The 26,724-nt window shown below is 38.2% G+C and overlaps 2 long non-coding RNA genes across 3 annotated transcripts in view; one reads left to right on the top strand and one right to left on the bottom strand.

The window, feature by feature from the left end:
• Positions 1-26,724, top strand: part of LOC109448662 (uncharacterized) — a 430,094-nt gene that overhangs the window by 318,094 nt on the left and 85,276 nt on the right. For both annotated transcript variants that reach the window (XR_012495024.2, XR_002137562.3), the window contains one exon: positions 11,625-11,709. This is a non-coding gene — a long non-coding RNA (uncharacterized LOC109448662). The remainder of the gene's footprint in view (positions 1-11,624; positions 11,710-26,724) is intronic.
• LOC141570413 (uncharacterized) lies at positions 23,572-24,274 on the bottom strand. The gene is made up of 2 exons (XR_012494418.2): positions 24,040-24,274; positions 23,572-23,808 (listed from the first exon to the last, which is right to left on the bottom strand). It is a non-coding gene; the product is annotated as an uncharacterized LOC141570413 (long non-coding RNA).

Here is a 26,724-nt window from a genome sequence, read left to right on the forward strand (position 1 = left end):
AAATAGTTTATTCCTCATATTTTGTGTAAAGTTGGATATACATTTTTTCACATATGATATATGTATATTTATATATATTGTGTATATATACATATAGTTAGCAGGTTCTAGCTACTATGGTATAAATATAGAGTAAATTAATCATGAATCTGCCCCATTCTCACTCTGAAATTGTTGGTACTGCTATTATAACACTTTTCACTCTTCTTTTTTGATAAGTGGTATGTTTGACCATTGTCCTTTGGTAACAATGACATAGATAGCTTAGAGATCTATTGTAAGTGAAATATTTTAAAGAATATCCATAAGAGAAAACTGTCCTTCCTTCGTTCCTTCTTCCTTTACCAAAATTTATTGGACACTTGTTCTGTATCTGGTGCTATGGTAAGATACAATGTTGGATTAGGCACAGACCCTGCCTTGAGGGGGATCTTACAATTCAGAAGCAGGAAAGACATAGACAACCTCCTTCCAATAGTCAACCTGGAAATCACTATTTCCCCAACTATACACCTGGCCAATGTCCACCCACATTGAAACTCTCCACTTCAGATGTTTTTATCCTCTGAAAAGCCTTCCTTGATCCCTTAAGTTTAATATAGCACTATTAGAGGGTATTTCCAAAGCTTGAGAAAGACATAATTAATTTTAAAGTAACACAAGGTTACTTTGGAAGTAATATAGAAGGAACACGAAAGACGAAAATAGACGTTTAGGTGAAAATACAAGACATTTAGGAGAAAAAAGAAAGTATATGGTGATAACCTGCTTGTAGTGGGCAAGAGAGAAGAAGAAATTGAAAATGTGGTTATTTTTCTGACTGAGATGACTGAATGACTGAAGACCACAAATGGAGATAAACAGACAGGGGGAAAGCAAGTTTTGAAGTACAGTTATTTAAATTGAGAAACCCATTTTTTCTCTGAAGAAAGAATTGACATTTACTGTGGAGAATAAAAGTGGAGTTCCTTAGAGGTTTTGAGTGGAGTGGCACATGTTTTGAATTACTACTGAGAGAAATGAGAGTAGGGGCTAAGAGAAGACCCATAAAACCTTTATGAGCAATGGAGAGCGGCAAGCTGAAGTTGAAGGCTATGAACATTTAGTAGCCCTGGTCTACAGAATTGTATTACTTTTTTTCAACCCAACTCAGCCTCAGAGTATGAAGGTGGATAATTTGTATGACTGCTCCAGGGTTAAGAGATATGGCGAAAGCATATAGTTGCAAAGAAGATGAGGGTGTTTGTGAATCTATGTAGGGAAGGAAATGAGACAATTAAGGAATAACATGGAATCATGAGGTGATGGAAGGATTCTACAGTGTGAAAGAACAGGTGTAGAGAAAGTGGTGCCAGAAGGAAAGCAGAAAGGCAAGGTGTGATCAAAGCGCAGAAGAGCAGAATTTCTGATTTCTAAAGTGGGGAGAAGTTTTAGTTCTTGAGAAGGTCCAGCAGGAGATATGAAAAAAAGCTAGGGGAGAAGAGTAGAGGTCAGCCTTCTGGGATTGAAAGTATTATTGATACATGTGAAAGGTATTGGAGAATTCTTCCATGTGGACGTTGAAATTATTCAGGATAGTAACAACCTTTCAGGCAGAAAGAAGCTGGGATCCAGGTGACAACCTCAGTGGGTATGGGGGCTATAATCTGGAGGCCAACAGATGACATATACCAGGAGGGTATGTCTTGACAACAAGTAAACTGATCTTTGGTGTAAGAGGACTCTTTTTCTTGTTTTCTTGAACTAGAGTTTAAGCATAAACAGTTCTCTTAGGAGAAACATGAACTTTCTTGAACAGAAGAGTCAAAGTTAGGTTGCATGATACTGAGGTAAGAGATAAGAGAATGAAAGACCACTATACAAGAGTACTGCAAGAAAAGTGCTGCCTTTGGGGAAAAGCCAATTTGAATTGGAGCAAGGAAGTAGAAGAAATATTTTGTGTTCTATAAGGAAGTTGAAGATGTTGTATTTATGTTCTGAAATTAGTTCACAAAAGAAGAGGAACGGGGCAGGTAGAAGAAAGAACAAAGCAGATGTCATATAAATGGCCAAAGATGGCCCCTGTTGTTCCCATGTTGTTTATTGCTTTATAAAATTTACCAAAATCTATTCAACACTTGTTCTGTAACTGGTGCATTAGCCCAAAGCCTGCTAGCACCAAATTCAAATTCTTACACATTTCTTTAAATATAGCTCATATAATCATATTTTTAGCCATTTAGAACCTGCCTACTTTACATATCCTGTGAAGCTACACCCAGTGTCTGCCAACCATAGATAATACAAACCCTGATGCTATAAAGGACCCCAAACTGTTTCTGCCCTTTGGAGCTCTGTGATGCACAGATTCCTTACTTCACGGCTGTCTGACATCATCTTGACATGCAAACCTCCCTCCCCCTCTGGTTTCCTCTTCTCTCCTGGGAGGTCTCTTGCCCTATTTCCATGGTGGATTTCAGTCACTGATTCTGGAAGGTCTCTTGATGGAAGATTTTCCTCTCATACAACTATGTCCAAACACCACCCATTAAAGCTTGTGTATTACTGCCTCTCATGATCCTGCCTCTTTCTTGATCAAGATATAAATACTTGAACTTTCCACAACAGAGTGGACATAGCAAAGAACCTGAATGATGGTAGTCAATTACAGGGATGGGTGGCACAGATGTAATTGACTCACCCTAAGCTTCCAAACTTCAGGACCCAGGTATTCTGATACTAGATCTTTAAGGGCAAAAGATGAGTAGAAATCTACATGGGCTTCTTTTTGGTACTAGGTGTTATAAATATGAACACTAAATCAATTTAACCAAGGAAAATATAATGCTACCTGATAAATAGGGATGTCTGAACTCTTTAGAGAAATGAAAGATAATTATGGGGGAAAGGATTGTAATTCACAATATATCCTTCAACCAAATTGATATGTTCCTAAAACTGTCATGAAAAATGTATACATTGCAATATATCATATTTTATGAACAACTAACTTATATAGATTTTTATATGCATTGGGAGAAACTGTAGAGTTTTGGGAATCCTATGAAATACTCTTGCAAAATGAAGCTTGTGTACTTTATTTGTTTAAAGTAAGGTACATAGGGAAGTTTTAAATTAATGCATAGGTATCAAGTGCTAATACATTGATTGTAAAAGTGCATTCAAAATAGAAAGAACTTAGTATTTATACTAGTTTTCCATTGCTGCTGTAACAAATTATTACAATCTTAGTGACTTAAAGAACTGATTTATTCCCTTATAATTCTAGAGGTCAGAAATCTAAAATGGATCTTACAGGGTAACATCATGGTGTTAGCAGAGCTTTGTTCTGTCTGGAAGCTCTAGGGGCAAATTTACCTTTTTCCTTCTCTACCTTCTGCATCTTTGGTTCATGGCCCCTTCAAAGTGCATCACTTCAATCCCTGCTTCCATTCTCACATCTCCTCTCTATGACTTTGACTCTCTTGACTCCCTCCTATAAGAACCCTTCTATTTACACTGGATTCACCTGCATAATTCAGAATAATCTCCCCATTCCAGACCCTTAATAATATCTGCAAAATTCTTTTTTGCCACTTAAGTTCACATATGAGGATTCATAGGTTCCAGGGATTAGGATATGAACCTCTTTGGGGACCTTTATTTTGTCTACCATACTACTGAATGCCAATTATGAAGATCGAAATTATTTGTGATAAAGGTAAACATTAGTAAGTTAAATTAATTTTTTTCACAACCAAACAACTAAAAGAAAGATGATCATTAAAGTTTAATTTTAAAATATTTTAATGATTAATGTTTGAATCTCAAAACACTGCCCAGGATTATTTGCCCCATTTTATACCATTGCATCTTACTCATTCTATAACTGATTGTATGGCTGCTTCAGTGCTGAGTTTGCAAATGAATTTAGGTAAAATAAGGATCAATTTAAGCTTTGTACAAAATGTTTCATAAATTCTTGTGATTCTCTTTGAAAGAATTTTCCCCCAAACTTTCATCATGTACTGTTGGGTATATTTGGGACTCCAAATTTCATGTGGATATAAAATCATGCTTATGGAGGAATATGGAATATGAGTTGAAATGTAGGTGTTTGCATGTGTGTATATATGTATGCATGTGTGTATTGCATTTATGTACATGTGTGAGTGTCTGTTTGTGGTGAGTAAATATGTGTATCAAGGGGGCATTATAAAGATATCTCCCAATCCATTTAAAATAGGAAGAACAAGATTTCTCAGAGCTGAAATTGACTCTCATGAGATTTGCAACCTTGTGAGAGTCCTCTTATAACGAGAAGGGTTCCAATTATATTCCAATTTCTACTGGCTATGTGTGGGGACAGAGTCCCAGAGAGCAGTTTCCAGGCTCTCAGCCTCACATGGAAAGGTGCTGGCTCGGGTAGTAGATAGCCAACAGCTGTGACTAGTTGGCCATCAGCTGCTACCGGTTAGCCATTAGCCACTGATATAACTACCATGGCTGAGCTAGCAAGCGCGGATTGTAGTTAGCAAGTGAGGTTGGTTGGCAGAGAAGTGGACGGCAGGCTGTGAATTGTGTGGCTCCTGCTTCCTGTGTCTCCAACCCAGCCGCCAACAAGACTCTACTGGTATGACTCCCCTATCTATGGCTCCGTTGGTATTCCTTTTTGGACTCACCATGTCCTGCATCCTTGGGTGGGGAGCGGGAGCTGAGACCCTGCATGACACAATGTTTTCTTTGGGTTTGAAACATGTATTGCATTAACAGAGAGCTGGCCAATCTGACCCAATAGGTGAGATAAATAATGCCAGGCATCATGTGGGTTCTTAAGATAGTCAGCAAGTCGTTCTGAGGTCACAGATGAAGGCTGACAAAGCTTTTGTGTTTATAGATAGAGGTGAATTTAGCTAGAACAGATGAGGGGATGAGCTTCATTTCTTTAAGTTTTTAAATGTCCACCTGAACTCAAGTTAAATCTCCTAAGTCTTGGCATGGGATTCTACAATACAATACTAGTTGTTTTGAATAAAATCAGAGTTATTACACTACTGTACAATCCTACTCAATACTCTCTGGTTCAATTTGGTGATTTTGGCAGCAAAATCATAAAAACTAAAGTCCTTTGCTGTGTGTTTTAAATTGATACTTGAAAATATGGTGTGCTATGATTGTCTGCTGAACTTTTAGACTAATATATTTCTTGAATTTAATTTAGATTTTAAAACTTTGTTATACAAAAGTTTTTAATAGGAAAATTATATTTTGAAGAAAATATGTGGCTAGGTCAGTATAAAGGCTTCTGTCACACTTTTTGAAAGTTTGATTCTTTTTCAGTTGTGCACCATTCTTCTAAGAATAGAATAGTAACAATTTCTGGCTTCAGAGAATCATGAAGACTTGGTGGTTAATAAAAACTAACTATGAAAAAGAACTAAATCCAACACTTTCTGTTATCTAATTATCTCAGCATAATTAACTGTTTTCTAGGTTTAGTGCCCAAATTCTTTTTTTCCAAATTTTAATTTCATAATCCTTTTGATTATACAAACGTGATAGTCTATCATATATGTGAACTAGAGAGAATTCATAAGGAATAATTAGGATCACCTGGATTTCTTTCTTATTAACTCTATCTCCACTCCCTAAGCTTCGAATGCAAATTTAAAATATTGCTTCTCTTCAGACAACCACACCATCCTTATTTCTTCCTTTTCACTAAAATGCAACCTGCAAGTTGTGTCTAAAAACAAAGGAATTACACATTTGAAGATAATTAGTACTCTTGCTTGGGAAAGATTTATCCATTCTCAAGACAGGTTTCTATGTCCATAGCAATCAGTGTTAATCATTTGAGTATCTCCAAACACCTGATCAAAGGTCACATTTTTACCCCCAAAAGTATTAGTTTGTAACTCAGCAGAAATTTTTAAAGTGTCGGGGAGCAAGAGAGCAAATAGTTCAATGTACTTTCTTCTTGACCACGAAAGCAAGTATGATTAAAGCCATAGAAAAGGCCAGTAAATGAGAAAAATGCAAATGTTCATCATATTCCATTGCTGTTTTGACACAGCAATTAGATTTGTGCAGAACAGCAAGATTGTTCCAATTCTATTCTCCCAAACATAAGTCTTAAAAAAAGAGGTTACATTTGTGACTGTAGCTCGTGGAGTATCCAATCTGGCATCCTGAAAATCCATATGTAAGCCACACTTATATCTTAAACCTGTCAAACAAATAAATGTACAGAAGCAGTAATTTATGTACTTTATAGACTGTTTTGCCCTTTTAGAGCAAAAGCCTAATTTTCAAGTGTTGCTATTTTAACTTCTGGCAGTGTCTGGGAGATAACTGAGGTTCAAAATGTGAATTTTACAAGTAAAATGTGATTCAAAAATTGATTTACCCTGTTCTCACTACATGTGAGACAGAGAAGAGAAATGCTGGGTGTTTGTGAGCTTTAGGCAAAGGGAAACATATTGCTAAGTACAGAAGCCACGCAAAACTTTGCGGGTTTTCAGTTTAGAAGTGAACTTGAGCCTTTCTCAGTTCAAGTTCTGTTTAGGGCCGGCAAAACATGACTTTCTGATTCAAAGAAATAAGGCTTAAAAAGGCTTATAAAACAGGCGCACAGGCTTCTTGTACATCAAATAGCTCTTGCACAATGGCATTTAGATGATTTAAGTGTAAATGAATCAAAGACATATGGATTGCATTTCCCTTGAAATACGCATGGGTTTTAAAATGAAGGGAAAACACACTTGCCAAAATCCTTTTTGGGTTGTGCTGCATCAAAAACATTTGGAAATGACTTTAAATGTTTGGAAGAACCCCAGACACTGGGTTCAGTCACCCCTGGAGATTAAATCAGTGTCCTTCATCCAATTTTAACTAGGCCCCTATTTTGCAAAGACATTTTTAAAAAACATCAAGTCCCTAATCTGACACTCTTGAAAACTGACTTTCTTGATGTTTGAATTGCTGATTCAATGATAGGGTTTTATTATGGAGTCTTCCCCAGAGATGAGGAATCCATTTTGTGTTATTTAAACCACCAGAAGCACGTTTCAATTTACCCAATTTCTCAAATGTGGTGAAAAATATAAGCTCTCTCTGTTTTAGAGGTAAAAAAAAAATTAGTGCTTTCAGGGACCCAAAAGAAAATCAAGTTTTCAAGCTGAATGAAAGGACTACATGATCAAGAAGATAAAAATGGAAAACTTGTTTGTTCTCGAAAATGTATTCAGGCACAAGTTGTGATATCACGTGGCTGTTAGCATACTTTACTTGGAAAAAAAAAGTACAAGAAGGAAAGGAGGGAGGAAAGAAGAAAGGAAGAAAGGAAAAAGGAAGGAAGAAAACTGAATGGTAAAATGTCTTTGGAGATAAAAAGTGAGACTGAGTGAAATACAGAAATAATTAGGCTTAATGAAAATAGGTAGTTTCATGAAAATAGCTAAGCAGAAGTAAGAACGAAACACCACATACAACACATTTTAAAATACTGATGCACTGGAAGGCAATACGTGGAAATGAATGAAACATGGGTTGGCACAAATGATACACAAAAGATCGAAAGAAACAAGAGAAGGGGTCAATACAATTGGAAGAAAGTATTAGAAAGTGTTAGATGCTGAAATCAAGCAAAAACAAGAATAAACCTCTGTTAGGACAACACCTAAACAGAGAGAACGGCTAAAAGGCACTCAGTAGTAGCCAAAGGAAGAATAAGAAAAGACCATCCAAAACATGTGAAGGGCTGTCTGTGCATCTGAACAGCTTATACTAAAAACACTAGATCAGATTTCACATGCAGTTTTGATGTGAAAGGAAACAGTTTTCAAAATCGTTTAATGACCTCCTGTTATGAAGGTTAACAGAATTATCATGCAGTTCACTGGAGGATGGACAGCAACTCTCAGGGTGTCCCTCACTCAATGTGTAATTCCAATATTCTCCTTTACAAGGAAGTTTAAAATCATTGTGCAACTCAAAGGCATTAGTCAGAAAGTTGGGATGCTTTTAATGAGGGAAGTTCAACATAACAGGGAAATAAGGAAGGAAAGAAAATGAATGCTAAATCCTGATCTCTTTTAGCTTCACTCTGCACTACTTAACTATGGGGGTGTCTCTTGAGGTTTCAATTTGCTGTGGTCTCCTCTCACCTCTGACTGGGCTGCTTGCATCCTAGGTAACTAGTGTGACATTCTCTGCCTCTGACATGTTATCCTCCTTTGTTCTGCTCTACAATCATTTTCTTGTAGAAGTGGGGAAATATTCCCCACCTTCCCTTCGTTTATACAGACCACAAAGCAATACTGCTTTGCTGTCAGTGTCCTATAGAGATGCTAATGAGAAGGGTCTTCAGGATAGCCCCCCTCTGATAGTTATGGCCTTTGTACCAGCTGAGTGCAGGAGAGTGGGGATAGGGAAGTGAGGAGAGCAGTCCAGAGCATACTCTGAGCAATGCTCATCAGTCACAGAATAACACAAATCATCTTTTTTTTTTTTTTTTTTTTTTATGAGCCATTGTTTGTGCCCTACACTTGAATTCACTGACTTTTGAGCAACTGTATTAGTCAGGTAATTAGTGTCAGGTACTATAACAAACAACCCTGGAATTTTAGTGACTTTACCAATAAAGGTTTTTCTTCCAACTAATATCACAATCTGTGTGGCAGACACCTTCCCTTTCCATGCTTCTGGAATTACAGTTCTTCTGTCTTATGGTGGTATCACATTCTATGGCCTCTTCAGAGTCCGCTGTTATATCCTTATTTAGTTGGTTGAACAGCAAAGACAGAGGAACATGATATAATATATGTCCATGACTGGAAGTGTTGAACCTTACTTCCATGACATGGTACCAGTTTAATTGCAAAGAATGCTGGGAAATGTAGTTTCCTGAGTGCCCTGGAGGAAGAAGTGTGATTGGTGAGCTCTTAGCCACTCTCTGCCACATTGACCAAAGGGTTTTTTTTCCATCCCTAATGCAACATACTCTTTAATAAGTCTGCCTTCCCAGCCTTTGCCATATGTTCTGATGTGTCTGAGTTCATGAACATTATTTAATGTGGAAACTGAGACAGATTATTTAGATATACATGCCTAATAAATGACAGAAGTGGAATGTAACTCAAATTTTCCTGAACATAACATCTCAAGTTTTGTTCTCCCTCTAAGTTTTATACTTTGGGGAGTAGCAATAGGTGGGATCAGATTGGAAGGAGTCTTCTTTGTTTTGCATCCTGGAGCCCCCAGAGATATGAGAACCTAACTGCCATCTAAAGATTTGAAACAATGGTACTATAGCTAAGGTTGTTGAGGGCAATCCTTATAGAGGAAATCCTTAGGTTGATATTTTCTCACTGGCAGGAAAATGAAAAACTGGGAGACAGTGAACATCCACCTCATTCTCCCAATTGGGGCAGTAAGACGGCTATGTCAAATGGCTTCAGAAATCATCTTTAACTGCCTCTCTTTTGACCAAAAAACTGAAGCAAAAAGTCAAGAAGACCATAGAGAAGGGAAGACTATAACATGTGGGTTTGAGCCTGGATGTTAAGCATTGCTCTTACATTGTAGTTTTGCTTTTTGGTAGCTGTATGGGTATGATGCATTACTTAACCTCACAGAGCCTCAGTTTTCTTGTCAGAAAAATGGGTGTAGTGAAACTTAACTCTCAAGATAGTAACAATTAACAAGGTGCTATGCCTAACCAATAAGAGGCACTGCAACTAAGGGCTACTCCATTTTCCCTTTTTATTCTCTGTTTTTCATAAATGTGGCATCAAGGGGAGGCATCATGGTGGGAGGATAATTCTCCTGTATGCTATAGAAAATAGGTGAAGAAAATGGTAAATACATTAATTTATTAATTAATAAATTATTAATCCATTTCTTCATTCATTGGTCCATCCATCAGTAGTGTATTCATTCTTTCATACATTTATTCAATATATACTGGCAAAACATTGTAGTGGACATTGAGGAAGGGTAGCACGAACCCAGCTCTTAGGATGCGTGTTTTCTAGTGAGGAGAAAGGCATGTGCACAAGTCATGGAAATTACAAGGTAATAAGATAAATGACATATATGCAATTTTAAATTCAGTACTGTGGTAGTGTAGAAGAAGGAGGACAGAGCAGGGGATGTGGAAAGTGTAAGAGAATCAGCAGCATTTGTGCTGGGACTTAAGGTGGTGGCTCTGGGATATCTACAAAAGGGGAATTTTAGAGCAACAATCTGATAGGCAGAAGCAAAGGTATTTCTTTTGAAGCTATGTTTGCATAGCAAAAAACACCAAGTTTGCTCAGACAGCTTATTATATATCAATAAAAATAACTCAATTTTTAAAGATGCTTTTATTCATATTTTTCCATGTAAAAATTATGAAAAAATTTCTAAAGCATTTCTTTTTACTTATTTGCTAAAAAGTTAACAATTATTATTTTTCATTTGATTGCTTCAGGGGCCATATTAGTCAGCTCAGGCTGCCATATCGTAGACTAGGGGCTTAAAAAATAAGCATGCATTTTTCCACTGTTCTGGAGGCTGGCATTCCCAGATCAGGGTGCCAGCATGGTCAAGTTCTGGTGAGAGCTCTCCTCCTGGCTTGCAGATAACAAAGAACTCCGATGTCTCTTCCTCTTCTTATAAGGGCACTAGTTCTGTTGGATCAGGGCTCCACTCTTATGACCTCTTTTAACCTTAATCACCTTTTTAGAGGCCCTGTCTCCAGATATAGTCACATTGGGGATTGGTGCTTCAACATATGAATTTGGGGGGGTGGGGCACAATTCAATCCATAGCAGGCAGGAGCCGACAAAAGCTCACATCTTGGTGCTCTCTCTGCCTTCGAAACATGAGCATGATCGCATTTGAGAACAGATTGGAGAGATAATGGGAACAGCATGATCTACTTTACCAAGTAATGTCTCAGAGTGGTCACAATTGAAAACCTCCAGTGTAAAATTCCAGTATGATTTGTATACTTGTCAAAGACAGTAGCTATTTGAAATAGTAAAGTAATTGACTCTATTCCTCTTTTTAAGGTAATCTTATGAAGATTCTTATAAGAATAAAAATATAAATTTTATCATTTTTCAATCACTGGTTTTATAGAAAACCCACAAAAGATTTTACTGGTTGGTAAACATTTTTAACAGCTGTATTGGATTTTGTTTTTTCTTGCAGGTAGTAGAGATTTTTCAGTGCACATAATTTAATCATGATTAATGGCATGTTTTCAAAAACCAACATGAATGGCTTGTAGCATAAAAGTAATCTCTATTAGTTGACTAAGGAGGGCAGGCACAATCTAAACTTTTACAAGAAGTTGAGAGTTAACTCCAAATAAACTACCTATTTGGTAAAACTTTTGCCAATTAGATATAGAAAGAAGTTTCAATTTTTCTTGTTTATCTCGTGTATCATGACTAAAACTCTGCTCCATAATTCACGTTGAAGTCTTACTCTACTCATTTTGTATTGAATACAGCTACATTGTGCTATAACAAGAGAATTTGGACAGGATATCTGTTGGAGTTAGACTGTTTCTGTGTCCCTTCAGCCAGAACCATCCCTTGGGAAATGTTGGTTTTTGAGAAATCACATGGTGTACCCCTTTTCCTCTATTCCAGCATCTCTGCCACTGAAGGGAAGTTCAGCCGGACAGTGATGACCAAGAAAGGGAAAAGTTACAGATGGACAAATGCAGCTTAGAAGGTATGTGTGGAAAGAAGAGCAGTGCTAAGAAGGTATATTGTGAGAATTAGAAAAAAGGTGACACTTCCCCTGGGTGGACACGGACAACCCCATGCCAGGGTATGTGGTTTGGAAAACAGAATGAAGGGTGGATTTCAGCTCCCACTTGCCCTTGTAAGTGAGCAACTGTCTATCATGATCTTTGGTGGGGTCAAGTTGAGGCCTAAATTGAGAAATCAGCAATTAATGGTACCTGCTATTATACTTTGCATGTAGTAAGTATGGTTATGAGTGAATAGTTTAATTACAGTTATATTTAAACAGTACCCAGTCCTTTGTGGAACACCCTATCCCAGAATGAGTTTACAAGTCCAGACATTAATGGTTTTCTACTAATCTGGCAGTGAAACATTTATGAGTAGCATTGTAAATGTATAAAATTCTCGTCTTGAATAAGATGAATGATAATCTTGGGAAAAGGAAAGGAATTGGTGTATGCAGTCCATTTTCTGATCTGTCCAGATAAATTTGGATTTGGGATTATCTACCTTTTCATGTGAAATAAAATGATATTTTCCCTTTCTCAAGTCAGTTCAACAAACCGTTGTGCAAAGTCAGAGGCTAAGATGACTAGGCCTCCTTGCTCTAAGGGAATTCTTCAACAACTATGGGGAGAGTTGCAATGTATACTTAAAGAAAAACACAATGGTTTCCTTCTCAGATCCAGGACCAGCTACTAATTTTCAAGTCTAGCATGAGATGATAATGCAGGTGCTGGCAGGGTAGGGAAGTCAGTCTCCCTTCCTAACATATCACAACCTCTGTGCTGGAACATGCTCAGTACCTTGGTCTGAGGTGGGCAAGAAGTCCCATCCCAACCTCTGCCAAGCGACTGGGGCCCTGCCAGCCAGGGAAAGGGAGGACCACTCACCTTCCCTGCCCTGACACATTGCAGGTGTGGCCACCACACTGCTGCACTCATACCTGGGACTCTGCCTGGGAAAACCATAACAGGTATAGTTTTTGATCTTGCCCTTAAAGAATCTCATTTCAATAGGTCTAGAAAGGGGAAAAGGCAATATAGGCTATTTCTGAGGGAAAAGTTCAGTGTGAAAACTCAGCCGTGTTTCTGAATTGCTGGTCAACGGAGGGCTCTGCTGATTGGGAAGCAGATGGTAGCTGGTTGCTGGAGATGTCTGAGATGACATTCCTTCGTTCAGTAATCATTTATTAAGTGCCTACTATGTCTCAGACCCTGTGCTAAGTGCTGCTGATATAATGTTGAGCAAAATCATATGAATTCTTTACTCTCATGAGGCTCAGAGCTAATGGAAAAATTAGAGTCAGATTGAGGAGGTTCTTGAATGTCATTTGCATTCAGGGTTTCTCTGTAGACCTGTAATTCTCTAAAGTCAGAAACATTTATCTTTTGTCTCCTGCAGCCTCCCCTATTGCCACCCGTATGTTTAAATCATTTCTTTTTCTACATTGTGTATATTGCTATTTGCCCTATCTCTCCAGTGCTAAGGAATCATTTATTTGTAAAATTTATTTTTTACTCCTTTCCACTCTTGATTGTGAGTGATAGTGAAGACAGGAATGTGTTACTGAGGGAGTCTTTGCCAGAGGTCACTTGTAGTTTGGTTGATTGGAATTCAAAGCATATTAGGCAGTGTTAAACTTTGCTAGCTAGCCCGTAGGAACATATTTAGTCCATATGTACCTGCAGTAACTATTAAAGAATATAACTACCACATGGGAGAATGTTTCTATGGGAAAACTCACTCAAGAAATTCTGAGAAAATAAAATGTGTACCTTACTAAGAACAGGGTTTCCTGGTAATAATGATAGAAGACACTCCCATTTTGATTATTTTTCACATGTCAGGCCTAATCTCTAAAGGGAAGAGTGGGAGCTAAGATTAACCCTTTAATCTTGAGTTTTGGATATGAAGGAATGAAGGCCAGAAGGGTTTATAGGAGGCAGTGGAGGAGGGGGTTACAGAAGTGGGAAACTATGAACAGCCAGGAGACAGTGGGTGCCTGGAGCATGAAAGAAGTAAGAACCAAGAAATTGGGAAGAGAGGCAGAATATAGGAGGAAGAGGGCCAACTTGGTCTTATTTCCCGTCCTGGCAATACTAACATTCTGCCCAGCTCCTGAAAGCTATCTTGGAATGGGTAACAGGAGTACATTACTTTCAGGTGTACAACATAGCAATTCAACATTTATATACCTTATGAAATGATCACCATAATAAGTTTAGTAATCATCTGCCATCATACATAGTTATTATGATTTTATTGACTATATTCCTTATGCTCCTGTATATTACATTCCTGTGAGTTATTTTTAAAAGAATATAGAATTATAGTCTGAAGGCCAGGGGCAAACCCCAGCTCTCCTACTTACCAGCTTTGTGGCCTTGAGTAAGTTACTTCACTTCTCTGAGTTCTAGCTCCGTTATCTAAAAATTGGGTAACACTAATGGCCCCAGACTTACATGGTTATTTTAAGGAATAAATGAGGCAATGTGTGTGGAATATAGAATATAAGCTCTATAGAGGTAGAGAATCTATCTTGCTAAATTCTTAGTGCTTCATACAGTTCCTGATGCTCTACAGGGGCTAAACAAATGTATAAAATTAATGAATAAATAAGAAGAGCTTACCTGAAGCATGAAGGAAGTAAGGACCAAGACATTGGGAAGAGAGACAGAATTTAGGAGGAAGAAGGCCACCTTGGTCTTATTTCCCATCCTGGCTTTGTAAGTGAAGTGGGATTTTAAAAAGCCTAATTACTAGGTTGTTTACAGTTGATTAAGCTACTGTAATGGTAATAAGTGAAGATTCTAGAAGCGTGAGGCTGTGTGAATTCAAGTCCTAACTGTCGCTCACCATCTCTATAACCTTGGGCACATTTTGGCCTCAGGCTCTTTCTTCTTCTGTGAAATTTGGATAATTATAGTATTAACTTCACGGCATTATTGCGAAGACAAGATGAGATTAAGCAAAGCATTTCATGCCTGGCACATAGTAAGTGCTCAGTAAATGTTAGGTGTAACAATGATGATGATAATTTTGCTGTTGAGGGCAGCTCTCAGCTCTACAGGCAGGTTTCATTTTACCCAGAGACAAAATCACCCTCTGTCTTTGCCAAAATTGGAGCAAGAAGTGGGTGCTCTGTTTGTCAATCTTCTCTAGCCATCTTGGAAGGGTGTGTGTGGCCCTGAGTCTGGCAAGGATAGAGCTGAACCGAGCTGTTCACAGCAAATCTGCGATGATGATCTTCTCATCTGTCTTCTAAGCTTGTGGGTGGCTCCTTCTTTGGGAAGCAAGTTATAATCAGAACTTGGAACAAGCTACCCTCCAAACAATGCTCTCATTGCCTTTTCTGCCATTTAATTAATGCCAGTCTAATTTTATAAAGTATATAAATATGACTTAGGCATATTTGTACCTATATTTTCCTGTGAGGCTTGCCACGAGATACATAGCCATGGACTCATAAATCATACCCTTCTGATAAATACTTCTGTCCTGAATACTTAACATTATTATTATTATTATTATTACAATTATTATTATTTTTTTTTGTAGCCACATTTAGTGAACTTAGCAAGTAGAGTGATGTATATTGCTTATCCTCACCTTCAAGTTATTGACTAAAACCGAAAGGTGAACCTCCCATTTCTTCCAGATTACATTTTAGGTAGATTTAGATAGATTTCAGCTGGTAGCCCTCAAGATCCCTTTTGCTACTGCTCTCCTTTCAGTTCTTGTCAATCCAACTCAAGAAACAGACAGCAATCTGGGAGCTGCCACTTGAAGTTTATGAGGACATGATCCATACATGCCTCATTTTTAGAGAATATAAAACCAAGTCAGGCCAGGATTTCAATGCACTCACGTCCTGGAAGAGTTGTAGTGGAACTCCTGCAGGTTAGAAGGGACCAACTGGGTGTAGTGGGCTGACTTTGCTGAGCTTTTTTACAACTTCATTTGCATGGTGTCTGTAACCATGTGCACCAACGAGCTGATTTTACTGGCAGTAACTTTTAAGAACTAGTAGAAGAGCCTTTTCGTTTTACCAAATGCATTTTAAAAAATTACATAGAAATCCGCATTGTCAAGTCACATGAAGTGCAATTATAAGCTGAAGGCTTGAAACATGTTTTTTGTTTAAAGCCTGTATTTGATTTAGCAAAAACAACAGCAATAAATTGTATTCAAAAGCACTTTTGAAGCCCGGGCAACAGTATTATTACCAAGAGCAGGGTCTACATAATACCCCCCGTTTTCATTTGGTTTAATTTTTCATAGGCTTCCCAAGGCATCCAAATCTGTGTTTACAATTCTGGAGACAAAGGATTGTTCAGATTCTAGTGCCTGACACTTGCAACTTGGTATTATTAGACAATGATTGTAGCACTTATTTTACATTTGTGTTTTCTTGAAAACTTCTGTGGAAATGACAGAATTCCAGAGAGTAAAATGCAAATATGTTTCATTAAAATATTTAACACAAACATTCTGGTTTTGTCTTCCTCCTGAAACTTCAGATTTATTTCATCTTTTTCCTTTATTTTCCTTTCCCCCAGATAATACCTGTAACATTTTGAAACCTGAAGTAGTTAGTGCCTACAATCAATAGTCAGTAGGAATATAAATGGCAATAATAAGACTGTAAGGACAGGACTACATCTCTGGCTCAAAGTTCGCCATAAGACTAATTCTTGAATGGCTATAATACATCTGATTTTTTTCCGATGTTGTCCTGTCATATAAGATCTAGTACTACACTGATTCTTCCTAATCTTTTTGCTAAATTGTCATTCCAGAAATAAGTGACTTTCAACATTCCCCAAATCCTTTAACTAACATAAAATCATATTTAGGATCTACATGACAGAAGATACATGCCAGTTACAACACTATAATTTTGATTTTATGTTTTCAACAACCCCATCAGGCAATCAAGACAAATGGAAGCATCTCTATTTTAATTGTGATGACAATGAAATGTGGACTGTTTAAATGGCTTGTTCATGGTTACATAGTGACATGGCAGCTAGAGGGATTCAGGTCTCCTGATCCCTATATATAAGATTCTTTTTACTACCCTGTGCAAAATGTTAATTGTCAGGTTAGACAAACCTCTAAGTAGAGGGTTGACCAATTTTGTGATGAGACAGCTGTAGGTAGCAAAGGATACTTTCTTCCCTTAAGTTTATTATGGTAGTCCTGGACAGCTAGTTCCCTGGACACACTCTTGAATTAGTCTTAAGGTGTAATGGTGATTTTGAGCAAGCTAGAATATAGCATCAGAGACCTGGGGAGGTCCAGGTAGTGGACTGGAATAGCTGCAGCTATTAAATATCTAGGTCATCCTTTATAGAGGGTTGTAATATATACTTGAGCTTCGGATTTCAGTGCTGACAAAAAGGAAAAAAAAAATATTCCATCTTGCTAAAATGTAGTCAGACAGCAGTTTGTCTTTCCAAAACATTATTAGGTATTATTACAGAATGTGAACACCTTTCATTCCTGACAAACAGGAAATGTATGCTGCACTACTGGTATGTCAATCATAGTGATAGCATCAATTTTATGGTTTTTAATTCATCCCCACCTCCTGCCGAGCCTTTTGCTCATCCCAAATTATGAATCTTAAAAGGTACGTGATTAAGAAGAAAAAAAATAAAGCTCTGCCTGTGTGAACTACTGTGTGGAAAGCATAGAGGCAGATATTTAAGAAATGTGTAAAGCATGTCCTGACTGCTCAGTGACTGGACAAGTGACTTACGAGTGATTCTTGCAGCTGGGAGGGTCCCTTCATGCTTTTGCTTAAGTATTTTGCTAGCAACTCAGGCGGATAGTTTTTATATGCATTGACACTTTTACACTTGATAAGGAGCCTTTATATGCACTGACACCTTTACACTTGATAAAGAAAATAAATTGCACATTAAAGCTATATTTGTCATTCCATGATGCTTCAGTTACATTTTCAATTTAAGTTTTCAGTGTCTATTTCTTTAGCTGTGGGGTTTTGTTGCTTTTGATATATTTTTAAAGAATAAATACTGGAGCCTCGCTTTGAATGAATCAGAGCAATCTTTCTCACAATACTTTTATTTTCACCCCTTCTTTTCTTCAACATGTGATGAAAATGAAGAACTGCCAGTGTCAGTAGGAAGTGAGGCTGTTTAAAAATAAATAAATAACGTGTGATTGTGGGGTGTGTGTATGTGTGTGCACACACACATCCACACACCTACATCTCAACGGGGGTTTGGCAGCCTGGGGTGTCTGAATCTGTCCTCCCCTGCTCATCTCTTGTTTTTGGTGAGGAGCCATTTTTCTTGTTTTTCCTATGCAGCTCCACCTGGACTCCATTTGCTTTCACAAACTCTGCAAATATCACGCACTTATTTAAGATTTAGGAATGTGATCTGATAGTTGCTGATTGAAGGTGAAGCAATAATTAGCAATTGGTCAAGGTCAATTTCCCCTCCTGGCATTGACCACAAAGTGAACATTTCATCTTTGACAGACAATTCTCTGTCTGTTGAGAGCACATGATGACATATTTCATGGATCTTTAATAAGAACTTTTACTCTCTGGTGGCTTCCATGTTTAAATCTCTCTTGGCTATTTCAGCCTTAGCTTTAACATTTTTGGTGCTTGAGTGTTTCAGCGAGAGTGCATGGAACCTTGAAGTAACCCATGTGGCATTTACTTGTGAAGAATTTTCTCATTCTGCTTTTACCACAACTTCTCTATGATTCAGAATTGAAGTATGCTTGTTCTCTTTCATGCGAGAAAGCAAATGTAGAAAATAAGCCCGAGCTCTTCTTTGCCTGGTGGGGCACCAGCACAAAACACTGACTTTTGAGAGTGATGATAAGTAGGCATGCACAAGTGTGGCTAATGCAGCAGTGCCTGCCTTATAGGAAGGCAATGCCCTGCAGAAAAGCTGCCCTTCCCATGTGGGAAGAAGGAATATATCAAGGATCCTGTCAAAGGAGACTTCTGTGCGGACTTGTCCACACTTCTGTTTCCTTGTGTGTGGAGCTAACATTTCCAAAATGCTTTTGTGTGCTCCCTCTCACTTGATTCTTCATTTAGGTATTATGTCTGCATGCAAGGGCACTGAAACTGAGAGAAGTTAAGCTGTTTGCTTTAAGGTCACATAGGTGGTAAGTAGCAGAACTGGCTTTTGAACCCATGTTTTCTGACTCCATATCCAGGGCCCTTTGTTCTAGTTTGTGGTTGCTTATTATTCAAACTACTTCTTTGGCCCTTATTTGTGTTTAAATTCTCCATTAGATAGTTTGATTATGAATTCCTTAAGAACACTGACATGTTTTATAACAGAGATTTGTACATGGTGCACATGGAATGAGCACTTTTGATTGATGAATGAGTTACCCAGTTTTACTCATTCTCCCTTTATGTGGTGTAGCCTTTAATCGCATCCCAAATGTTTACAGACATTACAAGGACTTACTCTGGATATTGGGAACACAAGGTGATTGTTATAAACTGAATGTGCCAAAATTTCTGTGCCAAAGCCCTACCCTTTAGGATTTGGAGATAGGGCCTTCGGATTAGTGTCCTTAAAAGAACAGATACCAGAGAGTGAGTGATCTCCCCACCCCCACCTCCATTTCTCTCCTGTGTTCATATCCTGAGGGAAGGCCAAGTAGGGACATAGCAAGAAGATAGCCATCTATAAGCTAGGAGGACAGCCTCACCCGAACCTAAATTATCTGGCACACTGTACATGGACTTCTTAGCGTTCAGAACTATTCGAAAATAAATTTCTGTTGTTTAAGCCACCCAGTCTGTGGTATTGTGTTATGGCAGCCTGGGTAGACTAGTACAGTGATTAAAACCCAGTCCGATTCGAGCAGCTTATTATCCTGTGAGGTGGCTCGAGAACAGTCATAGAATATAGATGAGCTGGATACATGCCCATGTGCTTTGTCCCTTTGGGAGTGAAACTCAGGGTTATCATACCAGTGGGGGCAAAATGCCCTCAAAGTCAAAATGGCAAAGACACAGTTGTTGAAAACATTCTGTACTTTTTGGAGTTGCCTATAGTAGTACTTGAGTCTGCATGGTTAGGGGGTGAAAGTGAGAATTATGGCAAGAAGACTTCAAAGAGAAGATAAGAGTCTGTGTCTTGAAGAATTAACAGTAGTTGACTAGGGAATAAGATGGAAGACAGTGCATGTTCCTCTGAGAAAATAGAGGTATAAATGAACATAGTAGAATCCTGGATTCTGGACCTTAATGCATTACGGATAGAGCTTAGGATACATGTGGAGGAGATGTAGAAGATGAGGTGGGAAAGATAAGAAAGAGCCAGTTCCTTAAAAATCGTCATACGTTAAGCTTAGAAATTTGATTTTACTCTGTAAGTAATATAGGTGATTTAAAAGAATTTTAACCTGTGTATCTATAGAATCAGAATTGCAGTTTAGAAATTTACTCTCGATGCTCTGTGGACCATGTACTGGAACCCAGTCTTGGGTTAGGGCTGGGAATGGGATTTCAAAGAGTGATGCTTAGACCATACGTTCTCTATGGAAGATGACAGAAAAGCAGTCATGAGCTGGCTTTGAGGTTACCTCCTTAGCTAAAGGATGCAGCTCAAATTTTCAACCACTTCAGAATTCAAGTAATTCTTCCTTATTTTAATTATGACACTGAATTGACTCTTATTTCTGTTAAGAAAAAAAAAAAAGAGTGACTTTTGATCTTGTGGATGCCACACATCACCAATGACAGCTATGCTCTGGTTTTCATCAAAACCCAAAACCAGAGTGTCCCCGAAATGAATAAGCTGGTGGCCTGGTGAGACATTCAGCATTCTCTACTTCTTCTTCTGAAAACTCGTTGGTTTCATTTTTATGAAGTACCATATTTTGCTATGCTTTTAGTTGGACCTAGTTGAATTTTCTTAATCTGATGTTTCTGGTAGCAGTAAAAAGAACAAATAATTACACTCACCAAGCAATTGCTAATGCATGCCCTGAGCCCTAGCCTGGTCAGGATGCTTTCAACTGGAATTAGTTGATATATAGGAGAAAGTTCATGTTTTTGTGGTATGAATTGGATTTTTTGTGTGTGCCTAATGCATTTTAAAACAATTGTAAAATCACTACTCTGAGACTCTTCTGAGAGTAACTCACATGTGAGAAAGGTGGACAGTTTTGTCTTGTTATTAATATGCCTTTCCTCTGATTATTCTGCTCATTCTTTCCTCCTTGAACAAATTTAAATATCAGTCCACTGGAGAGGGACTGTTCTCACTTTTATGTGTTACACGGAATCCTCAAAACTGATTTTGCCCGTTAGTGCTAACAACAGTGATGATTGGTTATCATGGCACCTGCAGATGCCTTTCTTCGTGGGCACTTATTATCAACTGGGAATCTTGTCACCCCAGAATGTTTCTTTATGACTGCATTCTTACTAGCTGTAAGTAACTCTTTTACTCAACAGGGAACAAGGGCCAGATGGCAGGCAGACATGTGCTTGAGACTGGGTGAGTCTCATTTGTTCTCTATTTCTTGTTACTTACTGTCACTCCTTAGCTAACCACACATAAGGAACCCACCCTGTGTGCTGTTTTTTGCTGCGCATATCTGAGACATGATTACAGTAATGTGCTTTTTATTAACATTATTTTTATGACTTTTGTTGTTTCAATCGGCCTCATTTTTTGGAAAGGTGAGATAAAAATAAATTCAACTATGTAAACAGGTCAGCCAGAACACAGATGTGTAAATACAATGAATGTTGTCCCCTTCCAATTAATAACCTTGAACTTATTCCAAAAACAATGTTACAGCGCAAAAATAATTTTGTTTGGGAAATTCTCTTTTGAAAATGTCTTTAGAGCCTATCAATCACAGCAAATCATCTTTTTCTGAGGGTGGGTTTGATCTTTCTTAAAAAATTCCTTGAACAAATAATTATTAGGTGCTTACTAAGTGGCAGGCAGTATACTAGGAGCAAGGTGCAAGACAGACGTGGGTTCTGCCTTTGAAGACATTTAAGATCAAATCTGAGATGAATGTCTGGCCCTGGATAATACCTTTACTGATAAAAGCGAGATGTGACTATACAGTGACAATCTTAACTGCCTGAAATGACAATTTTAAAGAAGAGATTTAAAACATTTTGAATAATGGCAGCATTTCTAGAATATCTCTTACACATACTACCTAAAAGACAAACACTGACTTTTTAGTGAGTGCACACAGTATATACTTTATAAAACATTTTATATACATTATACCACTCTCTACTTACAGGCACTCAGTATTGTTCACCAGGTTTGAGTACTGAATTCCTCTACTATAAAATGAATGATATCTGGGTGTTTTCTATGTCTAAAATTCTGTGATTCTTATGTCCCTTATCCCATGTATTCATACTGTATCATGGGTTTAGTATTGTAGAATAGTGCCCTGTGATCTATCCGGCTGAGGATCTTCCAAACAGAGATGAGTGTCCAATATGTTCTCCTGGGGGTGGCAGGTAGTGGCAGGAGGCCAGGGGCTCTGCCAGGCTGGGCATCTAGAAGCCTGATAAGAGATGGGCCAGGCTCACCCTCAGCCACAAGGTGAGAAGCAGAGGGAGACTGAAGTTGAAATCCTAGTTGAGGGAGCTCCCCTGGGAGTGAGGGAGGGTCTGAAATACCAATATCAAAAGGTCAGGCAGAGCCAGAATCAGACTCAAAGAAAAATATTGGCTAGACAAATTAAAGAGGTTGAGGAGGCAGAAGGCTACCTAAAGAAACAAGATTTTATTTTTCATGAGTGCTGAAGACAGAGCCCAAGAACCATTAGAGTGATAAGGCAAAAAAGGGGAAAAACAAAACAAAACAAATAAAAAACCTTTCTTTCTTAATCTCATCAGTGGTTGAACAATAAAAATGTAAAGAAAATGTAGCTCTGTTCTAAAACTTTATCTCATCAGCTTTCCCAACCAATAGCCCATTCTTATAAGGAAATGCAGTGTTTATCAAATGGAACATCTTGATGATTTCTCCATAGAACAAGTATTTAGAGATTGAAATGGAGATTTTTCTTTATATCTCAATCTCAGTATCTTTGGGCTTTCTTTGTCCATATCATCAATAATAATATGTTTATAAGTCCAATTATTAAGTAGATCTAAAAATCTCTTTTCTTTCAAAATGTATACACAGTTAGTGAAAAGTCAGAAGACTTTTGTTTCAACATTTTGCTGCTCATCCCAGAAAACTAAGTGGAATGTTTGTTTGAATATGTCATAGTGATATTAAGAGATAAAAGTAGCCCTTGGTGGCTGTGACTACTTACATACACACAGACACAAACACACAATGCGGATGAAGGGTAAACTGTGAGAACATTTCTTAGAGTTATGGGTATGATAGGGCCCCTTTGCAAAAACTTTTACTTTGGGCTCAGTATTTCAACTCATTTTCCTCATCACGTTCAATGTTCATACCTGTGTTTTCCCAGCACATCTTAGCTTATCCATGTGGACAGCACATTGTTCCAGGAGGAAGGAAGATACAATAGATAAAATTTTGTACAAATCATGGGTAGAGAAAGCTGCTAATAATCTGTTTCTAGTTTTCTACTTCTGGTTTTGTATCATTTTTACCTTTAGGCACATTTACTAGTGGCGCTTCAAACATCCAAAACTTGCTTGTTTTCCTGTGTATTTTTCAGTCTTTTTCTGGAGAGTTTCTAAGTATCTAGGTGTTTTTCTCATCAGCCATACTCCAGAATTTTAGCACCCGTAAGTCTGCTTACAGGCCTTTTTGCTTTGCTGTTGTTGTTTTCTTTCCCTGAACAAATTTGTAACATTAGGTCACACTTTATCAAGACGCTTTATTTTCCATCTGCTCTCCATTTTTGCTCTATTATTAGGCTATGCTTCTGGTATTCAGTCAGATCCCGCTTCATTTCCAGGACTCTCATTGACGTCAGTGGGGAACTAGGCAGAGGAGGAGAGCGTGATGCTCAGCTTGGCTGCGCAGGCTGTTTGGGGAAAAACGTCTGGTCTCCTTGAGGTGGGACTTCCGTTGGAGGGACCTCTGTTCATTTCCTACAAGGAATGGAGCCTCTGCGTCATGTTTAATGCACCCGCCACGACAGGATGATACACTTGCTCAACCACCCAAATATATTGACTTTCTGTTAAAAGGCTTTTAACATAAATTTTAAGAGATTAACAAAATACGTCACAGGCTATTGCTGAGAATGCAGGGTTTTAACTACGTTTCTCCTCCATTGATTTTAGTTAATATATTTTAACCACCCCCTTATTTTACTGTACCTTTTAATTTGTTATTCATTTGTTTGAAACCGAACTCTGCTGAGGCGCTCTGGACCCACAGGAACTGAAATAGTTTGCCTTCATTATCTGGTAGACCTGCTCGAGTCTGTAGCCCCTGACAGAAACCACAAGACTGTACAAACTGGCAACTGTGGGTTTGTCTGTTCTCTATTGATTCTATTTCTGGAAGAAAAAAAAGAAAAAAACACGAACCAATGGGTAAGACATGTGACTGTAAAACTGACCCAAAGCTCCCATCAGAAGGGGGATGGAGACCTTTAGCAGAGAGGTCATAATGGGACCCCAACACTTTTCTGTTTGCCTCTTAAACATGGCCTTTGAAAGCTTTGACTTACAAGCTTAACTCCTTGAATATGAAAAGTCTATAGAATCTTAATGTGCTATAGCATGTTATTTAAATTTGGGCCTATTGTCCCAAATATCTAAAAGTTTATATATTAAAGACCCAATATAACTTTGCTTATTAGGTGTCTTAGTTCTTCCAACATGAGAATAACAAGGCAACTTCACCATAAGGGAAGGCTTTAAAAGAAAACAATACACATGTACTTTTCACTACGAAACTGCAACTGCTATAGTGTTTCCTTTTCCTGAGCTTTGGTGTTGGTGCTAAATACCAATACTCAAGTAAATAGAATGCAGGACTTCTATGTTGTATGGTTTAATGAAAGAGTTCTGGCTTCAGCTCTAATAAGCTATGCATCCTGATCTTCTCTCTCCTTCTCCATTGCATGTGAAGTGACCAGACCATCTCTAAGGCCTATTCTAGTTCAAAGATTTGAAATGAATAAAAGCCCCTGGTAACAACAGAGAGATCCAGGTAGTGGAGAACACATTCTATTACACACACACACACACACACTCACATACACTCACCAGAAAAACCAAAATAGCTCCCCTCTCATCCTCCCCCAACAATGACAATGCAGCCATCTGTTGGACGTTCCATTTCACTTAGCAGCTGCGCTTAGATACAGAAATCTGCATTCCTCCGGCTCGTGCTGGTATGTATGCAGCATGTGTGGGTACTAGCACTTGACTCTCCCACCCAAAAAAATGGCTCTCATTGAATAAAAATGATCACAGAAACGTTCTTACTCTCCCATCACATAAAATGCCTTTTTCTCTGGTAATAGGCATTTGGATCTATCTCTACTCCTCTGTGTATTAAAATATATTCTCTTAGAGATATTCACATCAAGCAATCATCTAAAATTGAGGATGACAACCAGTGAAACTCTTGCCTTGCTAGAAACCTCAGCCTTGAAAGAGTGTGGGAGAAGTTGGAATATAAAGTTCCATTCTACTTTTATTTTGTCAATACCCCTAACATAGCACTTAAGCACTGAGAAATGAATATTGTTCCAAAGTGAACCAGGAGGCTTTCAAAAGCAGCATTCATCTTACCATCAAACTAAAGGGAAATGTATAAGATGAATCTCCAAAGGGGAAAGAAAAGTGAAGTCATTTAAATATTGCACTCCCACCCCCTTGCCTCTTTTTCAAACTAAAAATTTGTCTTCTGAGACATATACAAAATGGTGTATCATTTAAAAAGAGGTGCCTGGGTTGGGGGTTGGGAGAAGTCAGAGTCATAAACAACAACGAAAAGGGTCCTACAGGCTCTGCAGACAGAAAACCTTGGATAAAATTGGATCTGCTTTTGAGAACATAATTTAGGACATTTGTTATAAGATTACTGTGGTTTTCTATAAATGTTAGTTTGCTGTATTATTTTCCATGAACTAGTTTTCCAAAATGCAGCCTATTTTGCCCCAAAACATGGAATCATTAAAGCTCAGATGAGGCCCTGATTCATGGGGAGTCACCCAGAAACAGCTGGTCAGCCATCTGCAGCCCCAGAGTCCACTTATTTTTACTTTATTCAGCTAATTCTTTATGTAGAGGGGAAGAAGATACATCAATCCTGGGAGAAGAGTATGGCTCGTGTAAGAAAATGATGACTAACTCCTGCCTGACACTGGTATCTGGTGGCCTGATGTGCTGATTTGGAGAGGCGGCAAGTTTCCTATGTGCATTAGGCTTTCAAACTCTTTACTACATGTGCATTATTTTCTGTGCATCCTGTTCTCTGGCAAAAGGAAAGAAATGATGATACACCATTGATTGTTTTGTGGGAATTGGTCCAGATTAGTGCACCCTCGAGAGCTATAACTGGCCTTTTCAAGGCAGGCAGAAGAGCCTGCAGAATCAAGGACAAGCCTGCAAGTCAAACTTCTGTGTGTTTGTCTACTCATCTCTCAAGAGCCCCTCAATTAGACCGTTTTGCTGCCCTATATTCTGTGGCCAAAAAATGTTGGGGATAAAGGCACTATGTGACACAGATTAAAAGATAAACCATGATTCAATGTCATAATCATGTTAAATAGAAATGTTGAGTAAATATTTAGGCAGTGCTCTTTTATTTTGCATTTGGACATTATTGTCATTAAGTTGTGCATAATTCTATCAGAATAGCCTTTGCTTCCCTGAATGGTAAGGGGAACTTGTTGACCAAGGATGGATGTTTATGTTATCCCTTTCTCATGCTACTTGAGGCAATTCATTTCGATGACAGAGCCAGATGACTGTGTGGGAAGGAAAATGTTCTCGTTCTAGGAAGAAGGTGCTTAGGTACACAGGTATATGCTGCACACAGGTAGG

This window comes from Rhinolophus sinicus, chromosome 3 (assembly GCF_057876585.1).
Source record: "Rhinolophus sinicus isolate RSI-liver-muscle chromosome 3, RSI-T2T, whole genome shotgun sequence".
Lineage (NCBI taxonomy): Eukaryota > Metazoa > Chordata > Mammalia > Chiroptera > Rhinolophidae > Rhinolophus > Rhinolophus sinicus.